Source organism: Panthera pardus, unplaced genomic scaffold (assembly GCF_024362965.1).
Source record: "Panthera pardus isolate Hobbes unplaced genomic scaffold, ASM2436296v1 HiC_scaffold_17, whole genome shotgun sequence".
Lineage (NCBI taxonomy): Eukaryota > Metazoa > Chordata > Mammalia > Carnivora > Felidae > Panthera > Panthera pardus.
Window position 1 is genome coordinate 85876859 of NW_026526732.1, and position 26991 is coordinate 85903849.

General features: G+C 38.1%; 1 protein-coding gene across 49 annotated transcripts in view; it reads right to left on the reverse strand.

Annotated features, from left to right (window-relative positions):
• The window catches only part of RIMS1 (regulating synaptic membrane exocytosis 1), a 489827-nt gene that overhangs the window by 18416 nt on the left and 444420 nt on the right, over positions 1–26991 (reverse strand). Inside the window, exon 1 of one of the 49 annotated variants that reach the window (XM_019417730.2) lies at positions 21858–21992. The exons of the other annotated variants lie outside the window; for them this stretch is intronic. The gene's annotated coding sequence lies outside the window, so the exon portion shown is untranslated. Of the gene's footprint in view, positions 1–21857; positions 21993–26991 lie in introns of those variants that run through there. 49 annotated transcript variants of the gene reach the window in all.

Below are 26991 nucleotides of genomic sequence, written 5' to 3' on the forward strand. Positions count from 1 at the left end.
AATCTTCATATTGAATTTAGTAAGGCTGCGAAAAAATACTTAGATGGTTTACTGTCACTGAAACATACAACCTGTACCATATCTTATTTTGGCCAAAACTGTAAGATGGGAGTAGTCAAATGCTGAACTTCTCACTGCTGCTAATTGATTTCATAGCCTCAGTGTTTCCAAAGTGTTTCTGTGTTATGAACTGAATTATGCCCCTTTCGACCAATTCATAGTCTGAACTAATCCTGAGTACCTCCTAATCCTGAGTACCTAAGCCTGTGTATTTGGACACAGGGCCTTTAAATAGGTGATTAAGTTAAAACGCTACTAGGGAGGCCCTAATACCCATCTTTTGGTTTCCTTATGAGAAGAGGGCTTTAGGACACAGAGACCACCATGTGCAGAGGGCAGTCATTTGTGACCTAAGAAAGAGGCTTCAGAGGAAAGCAAACCTGCTCATACCTTGATCATGAACTTCCAGCTTCTAGAACTGTGAGAATATAAATTTTTGTTATTTTAACCATCCAGTCTAGGCTATTTTGTTGTGGCAGCCTTAGCAAACTAATGCATCTAGGGAGTGGATACTGTTATTTTAACACTGTCTTCTTACTTAACTTATTAGCAACTGTGATGTTCTAAATATAATTTAAAGCACCTCCGGATATATAATCACCTAAAATGGTCTGAGGGTGAGGATTAAGCCTCAAATACCAGGATGAAGTTGTTTTAGTTTGCCTTGATCAAAAAATGGTCTAAAGTATTACATGGATATACCTGAATATTTTATTAATAACCCTGATGTTCAGAAAATAAGGTCTTAGATTTATTTTCCCAGGAGTAATAAATATATCACATTTAGATTAAACCTGTTTCTTTTTCACTCTTCTTCAGTCTAAATTAATACCTTAGATGAATCTGGGTTTATTTATGGGTTATAAACCTAGAATATCTCATTATCTACCATCCTGATTGTAAAAAATAAAACAATAATTCAGGCAAAACCTTGTTTTGTATATTTCAGATTTTGTTTTGATTTTTAAAGTTTTGTTTAAACTCAAGGTATTACTCTTTAGAGAATCTTTCCTCCTATCCAGTTTCAAAAGGCAGCCTAACATTCCAAGTGTTAGGAAGTGGCTGAACAAGAAGTGGTTTGAGAGGCAATTCTGGAATCTGAATGTCCGGATTCAAGTACCAGCTCTACCCCTTATTCTGTGCCTTCAGGCAGCATACTTGGCCTCTCTATGCCTCACTTTCCTCATATATGAGGAATTGGGGGATGGATTGTGATACCTAGGACAATTTTTGAGTAGTAAATGAGATAATCCATATAAAGCACTCCGGAAAGTGTGCACCTATTTAAATTACATATTGTTACACAATAAGATAACCAGTGTTTTGCTCAGATTACGTCTCCAAGTTGAATGACGCTAATTCCCCTTGCTCCACTCAAAGCACATCTTTTTGTGCCTCGTATTTAATTCAAAATGTTATTTAGAATGAAGCCTAGTTAAGTTGCAATATGTCACAGAGACTACTCATGCCCCAAATACCCATTCTTACCCTGTTCTCTTGGTGATAGAAATTCCCCCATCCTCCCAGGTAAAGACCGATCACATAATTCTTTTCCTTCTTCCTTCTTGATGGTGTGGGGACACATGGCAGGAACAACTACTGTGATCTCAAGATGGAAGCACTTGTTGAAGGACCTTGGCACAGCCTGGGTCCCTGAAATGATAGAGCCACTATACCAGCCCCAGACTAGACTGTCCACCTGGACTGTTATGTCATAGTCTTGAGTAAGCCACTGTATCTAAGGGTATCCTGTTACAGCAACCTATCCTATATCAGAGTAGTGTTCCAAATAAAACCCAGTGTGTATTAAAAAAAATAAAACAATAGTTGTGTGAATAGTACTGTCAATTCTTTAGCTTTAGATAAGATACTTGGGTTACATTGAATTGTTGCTCTATAGTTTTATATTTGGAAGAATAAGGCTCTTCTAACAATAAAGTTAATGGAAATTTTTCTTTCTTATGAAGTCTCAGACAAGTAGGGTTAAAAGGGAATAAATTAGCAATAAATAAATAAGCAGTATCATTATCGCAGACAGGACTTCCAGGAAAGATGGTAGGGCAGAAGGATCCTAGGATCACCACATCCTATGGATACACCTAGATAACATCTACATCAGTGTAAATAATCCAGAAAATGACCGGCAGAACAGACTCTCTGCAGCTAAATGTAGAGAAGAGTACACATTGAAGAGGGTAGGAAGGGTGGAGACAGGTTGGGAGTCAAATGGACCCACAATACTGTCCATGAGAGGGATGGATGCTATAGACAGAATGGAGAGGAGCAGACCTCACACCGGGCACCCCAAATAGAGGGGGCCCACACTGCGGAAATGAATCCTCCTAACATTTGGCTTTGAAAACCAGAGGGGCCTAACTTTGCCAGTTCTTACAATCAGTGGGGCTTAGCATCTAGAACTTTAAAAATCAGTGGGCTTGGGTGGGGGGAGAACCAAGATGGCAGAAAGGCATGGAAGTTTTTTGTGTGTCTTGCGCCCATGAAATATAGCGAGACCAACACTAAACCATCCTGCACACCTAGAAAACTGATCTGGGATCAACACAACAATCTGCACAACCTGAACCACAGAATTCAGCAGGTACGTGGCATGGAGAGGTGAACTCGGGGAGTGAGAAGCCGCGGCAGGCAGGGAGCCGCTTTTGCGGGTGGAGGGGGGGGAGGGAGAGGGAAAATATGGGAAAAGCACCCCTCCCCAAAAGCAGCTGGAGAGAAAGTGGAAAAGTGGAAACAGCCTCAGGGACTAAACTAAAAAGGGAGAAAGAAGAGGGTTTAAATTCCATTAAGACAGTAAACAAGAGGAGTGCAGAGTCTGCAACTCTGCAGCTCGATACCTGGCAGTGCTCTGGTGGGAAGGGTGAATCCCCAGGAGCAGAGTCGAGTCCGGGAGGTTCTTGGGCCACATGGGGAAAAGCGGTTCCACTGCTGGAAGGGCATTTAGTAGAGACTGCTGAGGTCACCTGGTCCCAGCAGACCCCAGAAAACAGCCACATTCGCTGGTGCTGGGACAAGGTCCTTAAGGGTGAAGACTGGTGCCAGATGTGTGTTGTGGTTTTCCATAATTCCTGAAATGCTGCTGCTACACTATCTTTCAAACTTTTTCTGGGGCGGGCTGGCACCTGGCTGCAGTCTTGGGGCACCAACAGCAGCAGGGTCCAGCAAGCATTCCTGGGTGCAGCTGACATTCGGCCATTACTTGGTGAGACCCTGCCGCAGAGAGGCTGAACGGGTCAAAGCCGCAGTCCTTCAGAAGTAAGGGGCCAGGGAAAACAGTCACATCTGAGACAAAACTCAGGAGAGAGGTACTGCCTGGGGCTTGGTCACAGACAGTGAAAAAGCAGGGAGTGGATGAAAGCTGAAGACAGAGGACGGATGTGCAACTGCTGATTGGAGAGAACAGAGTTCCGATACTAGAGACTGGGTGATGCCATTTTCACCGCTCCCACACATGTGCATACACACCTATGAGTGCCACAACAATCCACCCCAGTAGGCTAGCAGCACCATCTAGTGGAGAACGGAGCCATTACACTAAGCCCCGCCCAACTGGGCCAACCTCCCTCTTTAAGAATACAAATCTCACCGCCTGCATAGTTTATGGACTATAAATGCTTCATAGTCTGACTTCTAGGGAAAAGCGAAGTAGTTTTCAGTTGTATTTCAATCTGTTAGCAGGTCCATCTATTCAATTTTTTTTTCTTTTTCACTTTTCTTTTTCTTGAGTACAGAAAGAGAAAAAATGGTTTTATTTTCAAATTAAAAATATTTTAATATTTAATATATTTTTAACTTTTGTGTAAATTTTTTCAAATTATATTTTACTGCCATTTTATTTTATTCTACTTCAGTGTATTCACGTTTTCAAATTTTCAAATGACTTCCTTTTTTTTCATTTCTTTTTCTTGAATACGGAAAGAAAAAATTCATTTTTATTTTCAGTTTTTATTAAAAATTTTTCTTTGATTTTTATACTATATTTTAAACTTCTTTGCAAATTTTTTCAAATTCTATTTTACTTCCATCATTTCATATACTTCAGTGTATTCATTTTTTCAAATTCTCAAACGATTTCCTTCCCCCCCTCCCTTTTTTCTCGATCTCTCAAACCACTTTCAACACCCAGACCAAAACACACCTAGGATCTAGCATCATTTATTCGATTTTTGTGTGTGTAATTTTTAATTTTAATATTTTTTAATTTTAATTTTTCTACCTCATTAATTCCTTTTCTCCCTTCAAAATGATGAAACAAAGGAATTCACCCCAAAAGAAACAGCAGGAAGAAATGACAGCCAGGGATTTGACTAACACAGATACAAGCTCAATGTCTGAATCAGAATTTAGAATCATGACAATAAGAATACTAGCTGGAGTCAAAAACAGACTAGAATCCCTTTCTGTGGAGACAAAAGAAGTAAAAACTAGTCAGGATGAAATAAAAAATGCTATAACTGAGCTGCAATCACGGATGGATGCCATGGCAGCAAGGATGGATGAGGCAAAACAGAATCCGCGATATAGAGGACAAACTTATGGAAAATAATGAAGCAGAAAAAAAGAGGGAGATTAAGGCAGAAGAGCATGATTTAAGAATTAGAAGAATCAGTGACCCATTAAAAAGGAACAACATGAGAATCATGGGGGTCCCAGAAGAGGAAGAGAGAAAAAGGGGTAGAAGGGTTATGTGAACAAATCATAGCAGAAAACTTTCCTAACCTGGAGAAAGACACAGACATCAAAATCCAGGAAGCACAGAGGAACCCCATTAGATTCAACAAAAACCGACCATCAACATGGCACATCATAGTCAAATTCACAAAATACTCAGGCAAAGAGAGAATCATGAAAGCAGCAAGGGAAAAAAAAGTCCCTAACCTACAAGGGAAGACAGATCAGGTTTGTAGCAGACCTATCCACAGAATCTTGGCAGGCCAGAAAGGAGTGGTAGGATACATTCAATGTGCTGAATCGGAAAAATATGCAGCCAAGAATTCTTTATCCAGCAAGGCTGTCATTCAAAATAGAAGGAGAGATTAAAAGTTTCCCGAACAAAAATTAAAGGAGTTCATGACCACTAAATCAGCCCTGAAAGAAATTTTAAGGGGGATTCTCTGAGGGGAGAAAAGATGAGGGGATGAATGAATACCAGAAGCAACAAGGATTAGAAAGGACCAGAGAACACCACCAGAAACTCCAACACTACAAGAAACATAATGGCAATAAATTCATATCTTTCAGTACTCTAAACGTCAATGGACTCAATACTCCAATCAAAAGACACAGGGTAACAGAATGGGTAAGAAAACAAGATACATCTATATCCTGTTTACAAGAGACCCACTTTAGACCCAAGACACCTTGAGATTGAAAGTAAGGGGATGGAGAACCATCTATCATGCTAATGGTCGAAAAAAGAAAGCTGGAGTACACATACTTACATCAGACAATCTACACTTTAAAATAAAGACTGTATCAAGAGACGAAGAAGGGCATTTTATCATAATGAAGGGGTCTATCCACCAAGAAGACCTAACAATTGTAAATACTTATACACCACATATGAAAGCACCCAAATATATAAACCAATTAATCACAAACATAAACTCACTGATAATAATACCATAGTAGTAGGGGACTTCAACACCCCACTTACAGCACTGAACACATAATCTAAACAGAAAATCAACAAAAAACAATGGCTGTGAATGACACACTAGACCCTATGGACTTAACAGATATATTCAGAACATTTCATCCTAAAGCAGCGGAATATACATTCTTCTCCACTGCACATGGAATGTTCTCCAGAACAGATCACATACTGGGATGCAAATAAGCACTCAACAGGTACAAAAAGATCGAGGTTATACTGTGCATATTTTCAGACCACAATGTATGAAACTCGAAATCAACCATAAGAAAAAATTTGGAAAGGTAAAAAATACTTGGGAGACTGAAGAATATCCTACTAAAGAATGAATGGGCTAACCAAGAAGTTAAAGAGAAAATTAAAAGTATATGGAAACCAATGAAAATGATAACACCACAACCCAAAACCTCTGGGACGCAGCAAAGGCGGTCATAAGAGGAAAGCATATAGCAATCCAGGCCTTCCTAAAGAAGGAAGAAAGACCTCAGGTAGACAACCTAACCTTACACCTTAAAGAGCTGGAAAAAATAGGAAATAGAACCCTAAACCAGCAGAAGACAGGAAATAATAAAGGTTAGAGCAGAAATTAATGCTATCAGAACCACAAAAACTGTTGAACAGATCAATGAAACCAGAAGCTGGTTCTTTGAAAGAATCCACAAAATTGATAAACCACTAGCCAGTTTGATCAAAAAGAAAAAGGAAAGGACCCAAATAAGCAAAATCAAGAATGAAAGAGGAGAGATCACAACCAACACAGCAGAAATAAAAACAATAATAAGAGAATATTATGAGCAATTATACACCAGTAGAATGGGCAATCTGGAAGAAATGGACAAATTCCTAGAAACATATACACTACCAAAACTGAAACAGGAAGAAACAGAAAATTTGAACAGACCCATAACCAGTAAGGATATCGAATCAGTAATCAAAAATCTCCCAAAAAACAAGAGTCCAGAGCCAGATGGCTTTCCAGGGAAATTCTACCAAACACATAAGGAAGAGTTAACACCTGTTCTCTGTTTGTTCCAAAAAATAGAAATGGAAGGAAAACTTCCAAACTCTTTCTATGAAGCCAGCATTACCTTGATTCCAAAACCAGAGACCCCACTAAAAAGGAGAACTATAGACCAATTTCCCTGATGAACATGGATGCAAAAATCCTCAACAAGATATTAGCCAACCGGATCTAACAACACATTAAAAAAATTATTCACCACAACCAAGTGGGATTTATACCTGGGATGCAGGGCTGGGTCAATATCCACAAAACAATCAATGTGATTCATCACATCAATAAAAGAAAGGACAAGAACCACATGATCCTCTCAATAGATGCAGACAAAGCATTTGACAAAATGCAGCATCCTTTCTTGATAAAAACCCTCAAGGAAGTAGGGATAGAAGGAGAATACTTCGAGATCATAAAAGCCATATATGAACGACCCAATGCTAATATCATCCTCAATGGGAAAAAACTGAGAGCTTTCCACCTAAGGTCAGGAAGAAGACAGGGATGTCCAATGTCACCAGTGTTATTCAACATAGTATTGGAAGTCTTAGCCTCTGCAATCAGACAACACAAAGAAATAAAAGGCATCCAAATTGGCCAGGGGGAGGTCAAACTTTCACTCTTTGCAGATGACATGATACTCTATATGGAAAACCCTAAAGATTCCACCAAAAAACTGCTAGAACTGATTCATGAATTCAGCAAAGTTGCGGGATATAAAATCAATGCATAGAAACTGGTTGCATTCCTATATACCAACAATGAAGCAACAGAAAGAGAAATCAAGGAATTGATTCCATTTACAATTACACCAAAAACCATAAAATACCTAGAAAAAAGTCTAACCAAGGGGGTGAAAAATCTATACACTGAAAACTATAGAAAGCTTATGAAAGAAATTGAAGAAGACAAAAAATAATTTGAAAAAGATTCCATATTCCTGGATAGGAAGAATATCGTTAAAATATTGACACTACCAAAGCAATCTACATATTCAATGCAATCCTTATCAAAATAACACCAGCATTCTTCACAGAGCTAGAACAAATAATCCTAAAATTTGTATGGAACCAGAAAAGACCCCTAATAGCCAAAGCAATCTTAAAAAAGAAAACCAAAGCAGGAGGCATAACCATCCCGGACTTCAAGCTGTAATCATCAAGACAGTATGGTACTGGCACAAGAACAGACACTCAGATCCATGGAACAGAATAGAGAACCCAGAAATGGACCCACAAACGTATCGCCAACTAATATTGACAAATCAGGAAAGAATATCCAGTGGAATCAAGGCAGTCTCTTCAGCAAGTGGTGATGGGAAAACTGGACAGCAACATGCAGAAGAATGAACCTGGACCACTTTCTTATAGCATACACAAAAACAAACTCAAAATGGATGAAAGACCTAAATAATAAAGGAAGCCATCAAAATCCTTGAGGAGGAAGCAGGCAAAAACCTCTCTGGTTTTTGCCGAAGTAATTTCTTACTGAACATGTCTCTGGAGGCAAGGGAAACAAAAGCAAAAATAAACTACTGGGACCTCATCAAAATAAAAAGCTTCTGCACAGCGAAGGAAACAATCCACAAAACTAAAAGGCAACTGACAGAATGGGAGAAGATATTTGAAAACGACATATCAGATATAGGGTTAGTATCCAAAATATAAAGAACTTATCAAACTTAACACCAAAAAAACAAATAATCCAGTGAAGAAATGGGCAAAAGACATGAATAGACACTTCTCCAAAGAAGACATCCAGATGGCCAACCGACACATGAAAAAATGCTCAACTCACTCATCATCAGGGAAACACAAATCCACAATGAGATACCATTTTACACCTGTCAGAATGGCTAACATTAACAACTCAGGCAACAACAGATGTTGGCGAGGATGCGGAGAAAGAGGATTTCTTTTGCATTGTTGGTGGGAATGCAAGCTGGTGTAGTCACTCTGGAAAACAGTATGGAGGTTCCTTAAAAAACTAAAAATAGAACTATCCTACGACCCAGCAACTGCACCACTAGGTATTTATCCAAAGGATACAGGTGTGCTGTTTTGAAGGGACATATGCACCCCCATGTTTATAGCAGCACTATCAACAATAGCCAAACTATGGAAAGAGCCCAAATGTCCATCAATGGATGAATGCATATATATACATATATATATATATACACACACACACACACACACACACACACACACACATACACACACACACACACACACACACACAATGGAGTATTAACTCGGGAATCAAAAAGAATGAAATCTTGCCATTTGCAACTACGTGGATGGAATTGGAGGGTATTATGCTAAGTGAAATTGGTCAGAGAAAGACAAATATCATATGACTTCACTCATATGAGGCCTTTAGGAGACAAAACAGATGAACATAAGGGATGGGAAACAAAAATAATATAAAAACAGGGAGGGGGACAAAACATAAGAGACTCATAAATATGGAGAATAAACAGGGTTACTGGAAGGGTTGTGGGAGGGGGGGTGGGCTAAATGGGTAAGGGGTGTTAAGGAATTTACTCCTGAAATCATTGTTGCACTATATGCTAATTTGGATGTAAGTTATAAAAAGAAAATTAAAAGAAAATAAAATCAGTGAGCTTGGCTCTGGGAGAGCTGGAGAGAAAGAGGAAACTGAGTCTTTACCCTTAAAGAGATAGCTCAACAAACAGCCCCATTGAAATACAGCACAGAAGCAGTAGTTTGAAATCCACTGAACATATACAAGAAGATTTATTTACTAATCTCAGAGCATGTGTCAGAGTGGCAGAGATCATTGAAGAGACTTAAGAACAAGAGAGCTGTGAGCTGTCATTTCCCTCCCCCATCCCCAAGCTGAGCTACAAAGACCCCCACGGGAACCAGCACTGCATGAACACTCTCCATCTAGCTTGCTAACAGCACACCCCAACCCTACACACTTCTGTGGATCTGCTGTCTCCATTCCAGCCTACACAGAAGTTTTCCTTGGTGGCTGCAGCTCTCTTCCCAGAGCAGACAGGTATGGACCTTGATACCAGTGCATCCTAACCCTGTGATCTCCTGCATACCTTCCCATTCCAATACATCCTTGGCTGCAGCCCATCCAAATGGTGCCACAATCCCAACAGTGTACAAGCAGCCCCAATAGGGGAAAGCACCATTCCAAAGTGACTCCTGCTCCAGGGAGAGGGGAAGATAACTACATACACCAGTCCAACTATGGCCCCAGAAGTGAGCTGGGGGCAGACATCTGGTCTGACTTCAGGCTCCACCCATCAATGAAAGCTTCTCTGGGACAACACAGGGAAAATGCCATGGAGTTCAGTGCTGCTGCACCTCTGGCAAACATTTGGTCTGACTCAACTCAGGCCAGACTGGCCCACTAACAACAGAGGGACCAAACGTTGCCCTGCAAAATGCAACAAGAGCCACTGCAGATGACTGAAGGCAAAAGCAGCTCAGCCACAATAGTAGGGCAGATGCAACACATAGAGCAGACACCTCCGAAGTACCAGTTTCTGATGAACAAGGAACATTGCACTGCAGAGCTCTATAAGACATTTTCTCCATAAGGCCACTGCTTTCAAGAGCAGTAGATGTAACTGACTTTCCTAACATGTAGAAACAGACAGAATTAAATAAAATGAAGAGACAGAGGACTATGTCCCAAATGAAAGAACAGGAAAAAATCACAGCAAGAGAGCTAAATGAAATGGAGGTAAGTAATATTCCTGATAGAGAATTTAAAGTAATGATCATAAAGCTACTCACTGGACTTGAGAAAAGAGTGGAAGACCTCAGACCCTCAATAAAGAGAACACATAAAAAAACAGTAAGAGATGAAGAACTCAATAACTGAAATTAAAAATACACTAGATGGAAAATAGTAGACTGGAGGACACAGAAGAACAGTGACCTGGAACAAAGAGTAGTAGAAAGCAATCAAGTTCAACAGGAGAAAGAAAAATCATAAGAAATAAAAATAGATTAAGGGAACTCAATCACACCATCAAGCACAATAACCATCTGCATTATAGGGATCCCAGAAGGAGAAGACAGAAAATTTATTTGAAGTAATAATAGCTCAAAACTTCCTGAATCTGGGGAAGGAAACAAATCCAGATCAAGGAGGCACAGAGTACTCCGAACAAAGTCCACTGAAGGAGGGGTCCACACCAAGATACATAATAATTAAAATGGCAAAATGTAGCGATAGAGAATTTTAAAAGCAGCAAAAGAAGACAGTTACATACAAGGGAAATCTAATAAGGCTATCAGCTGATTTTTCAGCAGATACTTTGCAGACTAGGAGGCAGTGGCACGATTTCTTTTTTTCTGAAAGAAAAAAACAAACAAAAAACCCTGCAGCCAAGAATAAACTATCCAGCAAAGCTATTATTCAGAATAGAAGGAGAGATAAAGAGTTTCCCAAATAAACAAATGTTAAAGGAATTCATGACCACTAAACCAGCCTTAAAAGAAATGTTAATGAGGACTCTTTGAGTGGAAATAAAAGACCAAAAGTAGAAGAAAGAAAAGAAAGAAGCACAAAAGCAATAAAATTAAGTATATCCATAAAGATCAGTCATAAACTAAAAGTACATGAAGTATGACACTATATACCTAAAAGGTTGGAGGGAGGAGTAGAGGATGGATTTAAACTTAAGTGACTATCAACTTAATATAGACTACTATATGTGTAAGATGTTATATATAAACCTAATAGTAACCACAAATTAGAAACCAGTAATATATATGCAAAAAATAGAAAGGAATCTAAGTATATCACAAAAGAAAACCAGTAAGAGAGAAAACAGCAAGACAAGAAAGAAACAGAGAAGAGTTATAAAAACAACCACAAAATACTTAACAAAATGGCAATAAATATATATCTATCAATAATTACTTTGAATGTAAATGTAAATGCTCCAACCAAAAGGGTGACAGAATGAATAAAAAAGCAAGACCTATCTATATGCTGCCTATCAGACTAATTTCAAAACTAAAGACACATGCAGATTAAAAGTGAAGGGATGAAAAAGAATTTATCATGCAAATGGAAGTGCAAAGAATGCTGGGGTAGCAATGCTTGTATCATAAAAAATAGACTTTAAATCAAAGACTGTAACAAGAGACAAAGAAGGACACTACATAATCATAAAGGGGAGAATCCAACAATAAGATACAATTGTAAATATTTATGTGCCAACATGGGAGCACCCAAATACATAAAGCAGATAATAAAAAACATAAAAATTCAAAAACATGAAGGTCATAAAATGCACAATGCTATAAAACTGGAAATCAATCATTAAGAAAAAATTTGGAAAGAACGCAAATAACATGCTACTAAACAATGAATGGGCCAACCAAAATAAAGAGGACATCAAAAAATACAGGGAGACAAATGAAAATGAAAACAAAACAGTCCAAAATCTTTGGGATGCAGCAAAAGTTGTTCTAACATGAAGGTTTATTGCAATACAGGTCTACATCAAGCAGCAAGAAAAATCTCAAACAACCTAAACTCACACCTAAAGAAACTAGAAAAAGAATAATAAACAAAATCCCAAACTAGTAGATTGAAGGAGGTAATAAAGATTAGAGCAAAAAATAAATGAAACAGTAACTAAAAAAAACCCCAATAGAACAGATAATTGAATTCAGGAATTGGTTCTTTGTAAGGACCAACAAAACTGATAAATCTTCAGCCAGTCCCATAGACAGATAGATAGAGAGGACTCAAAAAAATCAGAAATGAAAGAGGAGAATAACAACTGATACCACAAAAAAACAAGAGATTATAAGAATATTATAATAAATTATATGTCAATAAATGTCAATAAATCTAGAAGGGATGGATAAATTTTTAGAAACCTATAACCTCCCAAAACTGAATCAGGAAGAAATAGAAAATTTGAATAGGCCAATTACCAGGAATGAAATTTAATCAGAAAAGCAAAAACAAAAACAAAAAAACCCCCAACTCCCAACAAACAAAAGTCCAGGACCAGATGGCTTCACAGGTGAATTCTACCAAACATTTAAAGAAGAGTTAATACCTATTATTCACAAAATATTCCAAAAAATAGAAAAGGAAGGAAAACTTCCTAATTCATTCTGTGAAACCAGCATTACTCTGATACCAAAACCAGATAAAAACACTACAAAAAAAAAAAGTTCACACCAATATCTCTGATACACACAGACACAAAGATCCTAAACAAAATATTAGCAAACCTAATCCAATAATACATTAAAAAATCATTCACCACGATCAAAAGCAAGTGGGGTTCATTCTGGAGGTGCAAAGGTGGTTCAGTATTTGCAAATCAATAACATGATAAATAACAAGAGAAAGGATAAAAACCATGTAATCATTTCAATAGATGCAGAAAAAACATGTGACAGAGTACATGTATTCATGATAAAAACTTTCAACCATGTAGATTTAGAGGGAACATACCTCAACATGATAAACTCCACATATGGAAAACCCACAGTGAACATCATACTCAAAACATACTCCAAAACAGAGCTTTTCCCCTAAGATGATGAGTAAGAAAAGGATGTCCACTCTCACCACTTTTATTCAACATAGTACTGGAACTCCCAGCCACAGCAATTAGACCATAAAGATATAAAAAGCATCTAAATTGGTAAGGATTTGCAGATGGCATACTATATATAGAAAACCCCAGAGACTCCACCAAAAATTTATAATACTCATAAATGAATTCAGTAAAGTCACAGGATACAAAATCAATGCACAGAAATCCACTGCATTTCTATACATTAATAATGAAGCATCAGAAAGAGAAATTACAAAAACAATCCCATTTACAACTGCACCAAAAATGGTAAGATACCTACGAATACACCCAGGAGGTGAAAACCAAGTGGGTGAAAGACCTGTACTATAAAAACTATAAAATACTGGTGAAAGAAACTGAAGATGATACAAACAAATGGAAAGATATACCATGCTCATGGATTGTAAGAATACTATGAAAATGGCCATGCTACCCAAAGTGATCTACAGATTTAATGCAATCTCTAGCAAAATACTATCTAAAGCAAAATCAATTGTGAAAAAGTAAGGACTATTAAGGTGGCTGTACTGTCCCTAAATATTATCATCTGGAAATGTTTCACTTCAGTTTTTATATCATAATTGGTGGTTTATCTGGATTTCTGATTACCAACTAGCTCTGGTTGCTACAAGTTAGTTCATTAGTTTAGTTTCTTCTAACACTTGGCTGACATACCAATCAAGAGGACAGGATGAAAATTTTAAAAACAGTTCTATTTACTGAGTGATCAGAAAGGTAATTTATGGTTTAAGAGTGGAGGGAAAGGTACAAAGAGTAGCTAGTAGGCATAGAAAGAGTTAATAAATTCAGGAGAAACTTTTCAGTTTGTGAGTGGAGAGAAGAGAATAAATTAAGTGAAGGTGGAGGAGAGGGAGAGAAAGAGAGACCAATTTTCCTGTGGCAATTTAAGACCACAGAGTGAGGGTGGCCATCAACACAATGTGATTCTGTGCAGCTGATATTTGTAGAGTAAAATGCTCTAACGACTTCATTTCAGGCTGGCACTGAGATCAAACTATACCTCAGAACATAATAAGCAGCAAAACGGGCAAATTAAGTAAACTGTGGTAATTTGAGGCCTGGCCACACAGGTCTTGAGGGTAATTTGTGGGTTAGTTGTGTGTCACTGATGAAGAATGGTTCCATGACTAGCAAGAATACAACTTATGTACAAAAGGGTTCATTTGAGTCTGTGTGCTTGAGAGATTTGAGAAACTGCTGGCTGGTTGCTTCTCTGTTGACTGTGATTAGAATAAATATTAAATAAAAAAACCATAAGGTTGGATATTCATAAGAGCAAAAGAAAAACCCTTATGAAATAGAAAATGTTGGTGGTGAAAACTGGTACGATAGAATATTCAAATCTTTACGTCTTTAATTTTTACCTCACTACCTTCCATATTTAGAACATCAGGCAAACAAGAATTTGAAATATACAACACAATGAAAGCATAAAAGTATGCTGGTGAAGGGGAAATCTAGTGACAAAGATTTACCAATCTCCAGAACTGCATTTCGTATATCTCAGAGAATAGAAGGAATAAACTGAACTATGTCAAGCACAGTATTTAAAGATTCTGTAGGCATACGACATATGTGCCTACCCAGATATCTAAGCATTAATAGAGGGACTATCTTAACAAAATGGGGACTAGGAATGATGCACATTGCTGATACTAATTTGACATCCTTAACAAAGTCAATTACTGTCTGCTTCTCACTTTTCAAGATATTGCCTATTACTTTCAAGGCATTGTCCTAACATGGTTGTAAATCAGTGAGTCCTGATAATTTGAGGAGTTAGAGAAGCATTAGGTGCTAACCACACAAAAAATGTTTGATTCTGGTTCAGCTACCTACTATAGACTGAATGTTTGTGTCTTCCCTGGTCCCCCAATTCATATATGAACCCTAATATCCAATGTGATGGTCTTAGGAAGTGGGGCTTTTGGATTAGGTCATGAGAGTGAAGCCCTCATGAATAGGATTAGTGCCCTTATGCAAGAGACCCCAGGTAGTTTACTGCCCTTTCCACCATATGAGTTTATAGTTAATTAAAAAAAAAAAAAGCGCCATTTATGAATCAGGAAGCGGATCTTTACCAGAACCTGATCATGCTGGTACCCTGGTCTTGGACTTCCAAGCCTCCAGAACTGTGAGAAATAAATTTCTGTTGTTTATAAACTGGCCAGCCTATGGTATTTTTGTTACAGCAGCCTAAACAGACCAAGACATTATACCTTTACGAGTGGGAGCAAATAAACATGGCCAAGATTGTAGAGTTCATACCTCTTTTCTAGAAGGAACACTACGATATAACACCATGATATAAAAACAAACCTGACATTCTTTCATTAGAGAAGAAGTAAATTTGTAAGAACATTAAATACTTAATATATTTTGAGGTTTATGCAATATTAAAGCAGACAATTTCAAATTGGCAATATTTATTTTCAGTCCACATCAGATGAGGATTAAAATAATACTTAAAAATAAATATTGAGATGAAATACTGAAATGTATATGATAGGTGGGTTAAACTCATCCAGTTTAGAATATGTATGAAACCTAGCACTGGAGCTTTAAAAATAAGTGATCTCATCCAAACTCTTTGTTTAAATAATTGAAGGTGAAGTAAAGTTAAATCTTTAGCTTGTGGTCACACAACATCATAATGCCACAGTGAGGATTAGAGGCTGAATCTTTATGCTCCAAAGTGTCTCTGTATGGTCTTTACTGTAGATGAAATGTCAATTCCCATTTTGTAAAAAAAAAAAAAAAAAAAGTCTCATCATCAAAGCAGTGAAGCAGTGAGTGGAATGTGTCCTTTATTCCTATTTGTTTCAGAAAGAACACACATTGTCACACTCCATTTGTTCACATTTTAACATGCCACATCCAACCTCTAGTGATTTTAGTATCTCTCTGCTACAATAAGTTGTTATATAACAGGTGGTGCAGGCTAGATGCGGCCATTATAGTGTCCTTGCAATGAATAGGAATCCAATCACTGCAGATTAGACACAGTTCAGAGAAATCACTCTTAGTTCTGCTGTTCTCCTTAGAGACAGGAAGGCTTTGTTTCCAAATCTAAATCTGAAGTACTAGAGTAAAAAGCTTTCCAATAATGCTTCTTGAAATTGTCCCTTTAGTACAAAAGGAAAAAAAATACTATATGCCACTGGTTCCCTCAATTTTTGATAAGTGGATTTCAGCCATATTTCTCAATAAGTTCATATTTTTTGAAAGAAAATAAGCAGTCAAGTTCTAAATCAATCTGAGGGGGAAAAGCATGTTTATGGATTTCAAAGCTTCATCTACCATTTTCTAAATTAAAGGCCAAAATACATGAAAAAAATTTAAAATGTGGAACTTTGGAAGGGATAAGCAGAAATAATCATAACAGAAGTACATTAAACAATTCTGATGAGAGATGACATCTAATTTTGTAAAGTTAAATACCATGGAAGTATATACCAGCAATTTGAATTGAAGATGCATCTTTTTAACTTTTACATTTTCCTCTCAAGAACACTGCAATATAATGTAGATATGCAAAGTCATTCTCTGGTTCTTGCAACCCATATTGTAATAGTTATATTCATAAAGGGTGCCACCATTTGCAAAATAATTTCAACTTATTAATGTGGGAACCATATTTTGACTTACTGGCATTTATAATCAGTGCCAGGGTAGCATATGGCTGGGGGGAAAAATAGAGGTGAAATGTCAATTTGTATAAAAACTACCCATAATAGGCCCTCCGATCTCTGTCTCTGTCTCTCTGTCTCTCTCTCACACACACACACACACACACACACAGAAAAGGAGTAGCAGCTTTCATTGTTACAAGCATTTTAAATGCTTTAAATCAAAGTTAAATTGACAAATATAGTGTAAATATGTCATTTTTTCATATCAAGAAAAATCTCTTCTTAGGGGAAGGCACATTTTCTCTCATATCCATTTGTCTTTTATTTTCCTGGGAGGACAAATTTCTCCCATCCTTCCTGTTTCAACAAAATCTTTACCTACATCAAAACTCTCCTTTTCGGTATTAGGAGAATAGTATTCTTCCTCCTGCTTTGCATACTTACCATACACTCCCCCTCCTCTTCTTCTCCACCTTATTCCCTTATATTTTTCTCGGTAAACCCCAGAGTAAACTCCTTCCACAAACTGTCTATAAACATATAGGTCTGCCTTCTCTATACTGTTTTCTCATATACGTGTGTACATAGCTATCCTTCCTTTCCCAGCACTTAAATGGTATTGTAATAGATGCTGTCAACTCAAAACTGAAAGGAGTTACAGTCTTGTGGGGGAGGAAAACATAAGCAATTCTATTTCAGCAGAGTAGGAAGTATAAAATATGCCTAAATGAGTGATGGGACAAAAAAGATGAAGTTAACATCTCTGTTGGCATAAGTTAAGGATCTTCCTACAGAGGAGGAGATGCTTGAGCTATACTTGGAAGGTCAAATAAACATTTTCTAGACAAGGGTGCCTGGGTGGCTCAGTCTGTTAAGCATGTGACTTGATCTAGGCTCAGGTCGTGATCTCACAGTTCGGGGGTTTGAGCCCTGCCTTGGGCTCTGTGCTATTTGACGCAAAGCCTGCTTGGGATACTGTCTCTCCCTCTCTCTGCCCCTCCCCCCACTTGTTCTCTCTCTCTCTCTCTCTCTCTCTCTCTCAAAATAAATAAACTTAAAGAATTTCTAGACAGATGAGGAAGGAAAAGAACATTCAAGACTGTGGAGGCTAAGATGTCTGAAAGACCTTTCTATTAAGTAATCAGAACAGTGTTACCTTTAATTCCTTATTATCTGGAATATGTATCTAATTTTTTATGTCTGAAACACCTGCAATCTGTAGTGTTTCTCATCTGTTCTACTTAAATTTTACTTTAAAAGTTAGGAGTAAAAAACTACTGATCTTTTCTCAGTGCAAATTCTATTTGGATCTCTGGCAGCAAGATACCCAAAATGCAGGAGGAAAGCAGGGAAACCATAGCAATACTCAGTCTACTGGAAATTTCAGGAAACTAATGAGAAAGTGTAGTGAAGAGAGGGACAGCCAAGGCCATCTGCTACTGTGGTTCTCTTCTTCCCTCTTTAATGTTTTTATTTTATCTTTTAGTTAATTCTTCTTTCTTCTGCCCCTTTAAATGGTTATCTCCATAATTCATTTTTGATGTAGAAGTTTACACCCTTCTCTGGGAATCTCCCACTTGACTGGCATGGGTATCCTTTCTATGTGGATAATGCCCATCTTGGTATCTCCAATCTCAGTAACTTTCCTGAGTTTCAATTCTGAATTTCCTATATATCTCTAACCATTTTCACCTAAGAAATCCTACTAGCACCTTGGAGTTTATATAGCACTTTGGAGATTTTTGATGGTTTTATTATGTGTCAACTTGGCTAGGCTACAGTCCCCAGTTATTCAACCAAACAAATTTAGGTGTCACTGTGAAAGTATTTTGTAGGTGTGCTAGAGTCCATAAACAGCTGACCATAAGTAAGGGATACTATTTCAGATACTCTGGATGGGCCCAATTCAACTAGTTGGAGAATTTAAGAACAGAAATAAGGCTTCCCTGATAAAGAAATTCCATTTGTATACCACAGCGTCAGCCAGTAGCTCAGAGTTCTAGCCTGCCCTTCTCAGGGCCTGCATTATGGATTTCAGACATGCCTAGTCAGCCCCCATAATCACATAACCCAATACCTTGTAATAAATCTCTTAATATACATTTCTTACAGATTCTGCTTCTCTGGTTGAACCAGGACTGGTAGAGGTTTACAGACTCAAACTGGCCTTCTCTAGTAATTTCCCAATTCCGTTAAAGATATTGCCATTTTTCCATTATCAAACATGGTTTATTAATTCCTTATCTCCTGTACTTATTCCTTCCTTTTTGTTTCAGTTGGTCTCTCCATATTGAGATTCTTGTCATTTCACTTGGGTTTCTACCACCACAACAGATAAAGATGTTGGTCTCCTGCTCCAATTTTATTGGCTCTCCCACAGCCTCCATGTCATTTACAGTGCTCCTATATTATATTCCCACCAAATATGCCATATTTACCTTTCTACCAGATAGCAACCTTCTGCTCCAACCAAGCTGGTTATATCCTGTTCTCTCTTCATGACTTTACATTTCTATATATATATATATATATATATATATATATATATATATATATATATAGTTTTTTAATGTTTATTTTTGAGAGAGAGGGAGTGCACCTGTGAGAACAGGAGAGGGGCAGAGAGAGAGGGAGACAGAGGATCCGAAGCCAGCTCTGTGCTGACAGCAGAAAGCCCAACACAGGGCTTGGTGAGTTGAATGAATGGTGAGATCATGACCTGAGCCAAAGTCGGACACTTAACAGACTAAACCACCCAGGTGCCCCATGACTTTATATTTTCTGCTTCCACAGTTTTCCTTATATCATCCTACCTACTAGCTATGTCCTTCTGTCTTTTCCCTATCAATGCTTTAAGACCATCTCAAAGCAGCCCTACTTATAACCTAGTCTGACCAGCCTAAGCTGCAATGATATTACTCTCCAAACTCCTATACTGATTATTTCCCTGTAAGTAAATTGGTAATTGACTATTAAATGCTCTATGAAAACATTTAATGTAATGGACTTTTAATGAAATCTCACTTATATGTAACATTTCACCTAAATATATATGCTTTATACCTCTCCCTCCAGCACTCTCCTGTCAGAGTGCTTTGTGAAATAGTGCGCAGCAAATGTTTATCGAGGGGGTTGCTGACTGAATCTTAGTAACTAAAGCTTAGAGCATTAACTGTGTATATATCTTCATAGAAACCCAGAGTGGTTCCTATTAATTGGTCAATCGGATAAAAAAAAAATTTTCTAGACCAGACTGACTCTGTACTGTTGGTCTTATACCAAGTTTGAAGTGTAAGGGAGAAAAAAATAGTTTTTTACTTTTTTATTTATTTATTACTTAGGTAGAAAAATAATTTTTTGATGTCCACTAACAATGAGCATAGATAAGAAGCAAGGGGACAGTTCACTCAGTTGGTTAAACATGAGGATGGCATGAAACCAAACAGATGTTAAGATTCCTTTTAAGATAAATGACTTAAACTAAACTGGGAATTAGGGGAGGGAAAGATATAAATTACAAATGTATCACAGCTATCCTAAGTAATTTATGCCTTTTTTCCATGGATGAGCCCTGTTCCCAAAATTAAATATTAAGTGTTAAGACTAAAAATAAGGAATTAAGTCCAAGTTCTACTTAGAGTATAAAACAAAAATAAACACAATAAGCAATATATAGAATACTCTCCTTTGCTAATGTATAAAAACCTTCATACACAAAAGTGTCCTCCATCAGATTTTGATTTAGAGTTTTTTTTTTTTTTTAGAAAGAAGAAAGAGAGTTACTGATAAGTGTTAAAGATTTTACCATACAGTTTATATGCTTAGGCTTTGGAGAACCCCTCTGTTTTGGAATATATACAAATAGACTGTCCTTTTCCAGAGGGATCTCAGAATGGCTTTGGCACAAACTCTACTGATAACCATACTACAATTTTAGTTTCAGCCAGACTGTTGTGACATCAGCATATGAGTAAGAAAATCAATTAGGAAAAAAAATAATTACCAGGTTATACTTCTTCCTATAAATTATCTGAGAGCATAAGTCTATTTTGTTTTGAAATTTCTCTAAATTCTTAACATGTATGTTTTCTTCTGATCTAAAGATAATTAAAACATGTTTATCATTTGAGAATTTTAAGTGGTTTCTCTCAAATACTGCTGAGAAGATCTCCATAAGTAGGTAGTCTTAGGGAAAAAAAGTACAACCCATTGTAAGCAACACAGTTGATATAACTCATCATAAGTTATTCACACACAAAAAGTTACATTTCTCTGGTCCTTGGCTGCACATAACAAAATGAAAAGCAAAGCTTTTGGAGTCTAAATAGAAAATAAGATTTATAATTTCCAAATGCAAATTAAAAATACTTCTTAATTTCTAAAATAAATCCATATAAAGTCTTTGCATTGAATTGTCTGTAAAAGGCCTATATGATATGCAACACAGTTGATGCAATTTTAAATATAAATGAAGCTGTTTCAAAGAAAGCAATAACTTTGTGATAACATTAACATGTAGGTTTTGGTACTAATGAGTTGAGGCACTGCTCAATTTCAAATCCAGCTTTAAAGTGCAATGAGTTAATCATATTAGGCATTATAATTTTATAAATATCCTCGCAACATCTTTCTATAAGTAATCCATCCACCACGTAACAATTTTCACATTTTTTCCTTTTCATTCAATTATTAGTAATCTCGAGTATAACACTATCTTTGTTGGAAAATTAGTAACATAGCATTGAAAGCTCAGATGAACATAGAAATTCTGCTTTTGGTTTTAGTTTTATGAAAAGTTATAAGTTAACCAGCAAACTCCTAGTAGAACGCAGTAAAATCATACATGGAACACAGACTTACCTAGTTTACCTTGGAAAAGTTAAGAATCAGCATTAAGTTCTCAGAGGAAAGCTGAAATCCAAATAAGATTTGACCTGGTTTAAATGACTTGTGCTCTCTCTGGGTGAAATATCGGAGCTCTCTGCAAAGTCTTTACTTTCTCTTTCCCAATCTCTGTCTCCCTCTCTCTCAGGCTCTCTCTCCTCCCCTCTCTCTTTCTCACACATACACACAGTATGATTAAATTGCTTCTGTCAAGACTGGTTTTTCTATAGCTTATTATAAGACCATGAAGTGAAAAACCACACAGTAAATTTGCTCTGCATCATCTCATAAATACGAAAACTGCTAAACAGTCACAATTTGAAAACTGCTACATAGTCACAAAATCTTAAACTATATAATGGATACATATGTAAGTCAAATGAAATGAAAATATTGCTTGCTTTATTAAAGACTATGTAGGTTCTCTGGTTATGTAAGAGATATCAGAGAAGTAAAGCTGAGGGCTAATTTCCAGGGTAAGCCTGTTTAAAGAGCTTTACATGGGCAAGAGGAAGGCCCATATTGATTTCTGACATCCTCCCTACTTGGCCTTTGTAATACACATGTAACACTTAAAGTGTCAAAATTATCACTTTGAAGATGCATTTATTAAGCACTCACAGGGTTCTGCTGGCTTTCCCCACACCCTTTCACATCCCACCCTCCTGCAAGAAGACAAGCACTAGGGCCAGGGAAATGGTAAAGCACAGAAGAAAAGGGCCTAACCTTTGTTGAGTGCCTTTTTTTTTTTTTTTTTTTTCAACATTTATTTATTTTTGGGACAGAGAGAGACAGAGCATGAACGGGGGAGGGGCAGAGAGAGAGGGAGACACAGAATCGGAAACAGGCTCCAGGCTCTGAGCCATCAGCCCAGAGCCTGACGCGGGGCTCGAACTCACGGACCGCGAGATCGTGACCTGGCTGAAGTTGGACGCCCAACCGACTGCGCCACCCAGGCGCCCCTGTTGAGTGCTTTTTATATACTAAGCCCTGTGCTCAGTGCGTTATACACATTTCCATTAACCCTCATCCTAAGTCCCTGGTATTGGTGTTGCTCTACTTGACAAGTGTGAGAAATGGAGCTCAAGAGTTAAGAAGCAAGGGCGCCTTGGTGGCTCAGTTGGTTAAGTGTCCAATTCTTGATTTCAGCTCAGGTTATGATCTCATGGTTCATGAGATCAAACCCCACATCGGGCTCCGTGCTATCAGTGTGGAGCCTACTTGAGATTCTGTCTCCCTCTCTCTCTGCCCCTTCCCCACTCATCCTCTCTCTCTCAAGAATAAACATTAAAAAAAAGAGTTAAGAAGCGGTTACTAAGTGGCAAAACTATCACCACCTCCCAAGTTTCCCCACCCAAAGTAAATTCCAAAGTCCACATCCTCTGAAATCTATATAATTCCTTAAGCTCTTTTCATGACACTATGTTGAGGAAGGGAAAATGGCAGCAAAAACAACAACAACAACAACAACAACAACAACAACAACAAAACCATATTACCACGACAGTGTTTTTCCTTTGTTTCCTCTTCACCACAATGGCACTGAGGAATCAGAATTCAGTGTTCTGCTTTTTCCTTTTCTTCCCTCCAGTACTGTCTCAAGAGCATGAAGAGGTAAAAGGAGGTACGGTAATCACACTTCCTGTGCCTCAGGGCAATCATGCTTTATGCCTATTGTTCTAGCATATTATTACTAGTGTTCCCTTTTACCCTCAAAGATATTCCATTTTGGATGATGACTTCTATAGTCAGCATATATTTAAGGAGTAGAGCAATACAAGTAAACTAAAGCTGCCTCAAAACAGTTACAAGGTGGGGCACCTGGGTGGCTCAGTCGGTTGAGCATCTGACTTCGGCTCAGGTCACGATCTCACAGTCTGTGAGTTCGAGCCCTACATCGGGCTCTGTGCTGACAGCTCAGAGCCTGGAGCCTGCTTCAGATTCTGTGTCTCCCTCTCTCTCTGCCCCTCCCCTGCTCATGCTCTGTCTCTGCCTCAAAAATAAATAAAAACATTAAAAAAAACCAGTTACAAGGTGATATTCTGCAATTCCAATTAGATTGTTACCAAATTGAACAGGCAAGGAATGGAAGTCGATGTAACTCAAAAGTTCTTGCCTAGTGCTACCTGGTAAACAATGTATCTCTCTTTTAGAACTTGAAGTATTTATCTGGGTTTTTTGCATTAGGAAACATCTGTGCGTTATGGAGGCACCTTTGTCGGCACAACTAAAGCTAGTTAACTTGGGGCCAGAGGAACTGAAAAGGGACAAGATCATATCGTAACTTTCAAATAAGTATAAAATGGCACATGGTCAGTCTCTCATTGCCAGCATGTCTCGAGCTGCCATTTTTATTCCTTTGGATGTCCTTAAGATGGGTGGTAGGGTGATAGCACACCGTGACACATGAAAACCCACCATGAGAACTTTATCCCTCAAATAAAATGCAGATTACCTCAAAGGAGTAATATGAAGTCATCTGAACTTTAAACAATATAGCAACTCAGAGAATCTCTTTAACAGGATGTATCCCATGTGATAGCCAAAAATTAAGTATCTATAGAAAACTAAAGGGGTTTTGAAAATAGATGGACACTTAACATTACTAGAAATTTACTGTGCATCACAGAGTGATGTGGAGGGTGCTGACAGAGGTGGGCAGCCCTGTCTGTGTGGAATGCCCTGGACAAAGATGAAATATCAAGAGAGAAGTTCTGCCATAAAGCGCAGCCCTAGTGGAGGATAGAAGGCACAGAGAGAGAAGGCAAAAGAGGGGCCTCCACAAGCAAACACTGCACATGTGGGCCATTTAGAAAAAGTGGAGATAACCTCACAGAACTTGTGGCTTGGTACATGTTGCACATACTTAACTATACCTGCTGGCTGGGTACCTTTGTCTAAAGCCTAATCTGTAGAAGTATAAATGGAGATTGAGGGTAGAAGGCTATAGTAATGGATGCTGTTGGTGCCCTGCCCACACCCGCCTGGCACTTGCTGCTCCTGTATGTGAGGATGGCGTCTCTGCAGGCACCTGCAACTCTCTGCTCAGGGCTCCTTCCAATTGTAGTCAGCTGGGCCCACGTGGAAAGGAGGCCTGAAGGTCCAGGAAGTTAACGATCCTGGAAACAGCCCTCATCCAGTGACAAATGAACGTTGCTGAATAAATGCTAGTGTCTTTACTCTCAGGGAAGACACCTTTACACTGTCTCCCACAGAATGCCAATAGGATCAAGCTCCAGTTGGCCAGAGCACTAATCTACTATGTAACACACCTTATATTGATTTGCTTTCCTATTTCACTTCCCAGTAACCCATACTGCTGTTTCTCTAGGGTCACCTCTCAAATAAAATACACCCAACATTTGTCTCAGGGTTTGTTTTTAGGGGACCCCAACTAACACAGTTGCCAAAGAGAAGCAGATTCCATTTTACAAGGCTGGACAGCTATAGCAAATATTTAACATTTGGGAGATATGGGAAATTTTTCTTACTTAGGCAACTGATTAGTATTTTACAAATATTGGAATGATATATGGCTATCCATCTTGACCATTTTTTAATTAATTATTTATTTATTTATTTATTTATTTAGAGAAAGAGAGCATGAGTGGAGGGGCAGAAAAGAGAGAGGGAGAGAGAGAATCCCAAGCACACTCTGTGCTATCAGTGCAGAGCCTGACACAGGGCTTGATCTCATGAACTGTAAGATCATAACCTGAGCTGAAATCAAGAGTAGGATGCTTAATTGACTGAGCCACCCAGGTGCCCCATCATCTTGACTATTTGTAAAGGTACATTATACCTCCATCAACAGAGAAACATATCCCAATGATATGTTTCTTTGTCATCATGTATTAAGCAGAGGTAGAAATTGTATCAGATGGGACACTAGAATGTGGCAAGGTTAGTTAAATATATGCAACACCATACAGAAAAAATAAACTATGCTACTGGCTATCTTAGGGCAGAAAAATATGGGATCCAAAACTGATTTATATTAATAGAAGCAGGGTAGGGGATTTGGTCAATGGCCAGGCTTGAAAAGGGAGAAGGAAACACCTAGAATAGAGAAGGCAATGCCAGAAGACTGTACTGAAGACAAGATATGTTCCTTGGAAACTAGTGAGGAATGCACCTGGTTGGAATCTATGATTGGCAAGTCTTAGAAGAAGGTTAAATCCACAAGAATGGGAAGCTGTATGAGGAGTCCTCTCTTCCCCACCATGAACAAGTACTACATCAGACAACCTTTCAAACCAGGTAAAGAAGTCCTGGTAATATTTGAGAAGGAACTCTTTGTAACTCCTTAATTATTCCCTTAACCAGTTAGTTTATGCCTGAAATGCTTATATGTAGGAAACTGTTCATTATACACTTAGAAGTAAAATGCAAACACCTGGTCAAAGAAACAGTATCAATGTGTCTCTCAGCATAAAAGCAACCAATCAGGTATGCTTTCTACTTTCTTGTATGTCTTAAATAGTGCTTAATGAATAACATTTTTAAAAAAGGAGTCATTGTCAATGAAAAGGCTTACATACCAGAATCCTTTTGAAGAGAAGATAGTTAATAACTCATCTTTATATTTCAACTCCAAATATTTCTCTTTATCCTCTCATTTCCTTACATCTAATCTTGCATTTTTTCCTCTTCCCAGCCCGGTGCTCCAAAACAAACAGGTAAAACTTTAAATCTGCTTATCAGGGGGAGGAGCCAAGATGGCAGAGGAGCATGGAAGTTTTTCTTGTGTCTCGCATCCATGAACTACAGCCAGACCAACACTAAACCATCCTGCACACCTAGAACACTGATCTGAGGATGAACACAACGATCCGCACAACCTGAACCACAGAACTCAGCGGATACACGGCGTGGAGAGGTGAACTTGGGGAGTGAGAAGCCAGGGAGATCAGGGAGCTGTTTTCGTGTGTGGAGAAAAGACGGGAGGGGGGCACCGGTGGTGAAATATGGGAAAAGCACCCCCCTAAAAGCAGCTGGAGAGAAAGTGGAAAAGAGAAAACAGTTGCAGGGACTGAACTAAAAAGGGAGAAAGGAGAAAGGAGAGGGTTAAATTCCATTAACACTCTATAAACGGGGAGTGCAGAGTCTG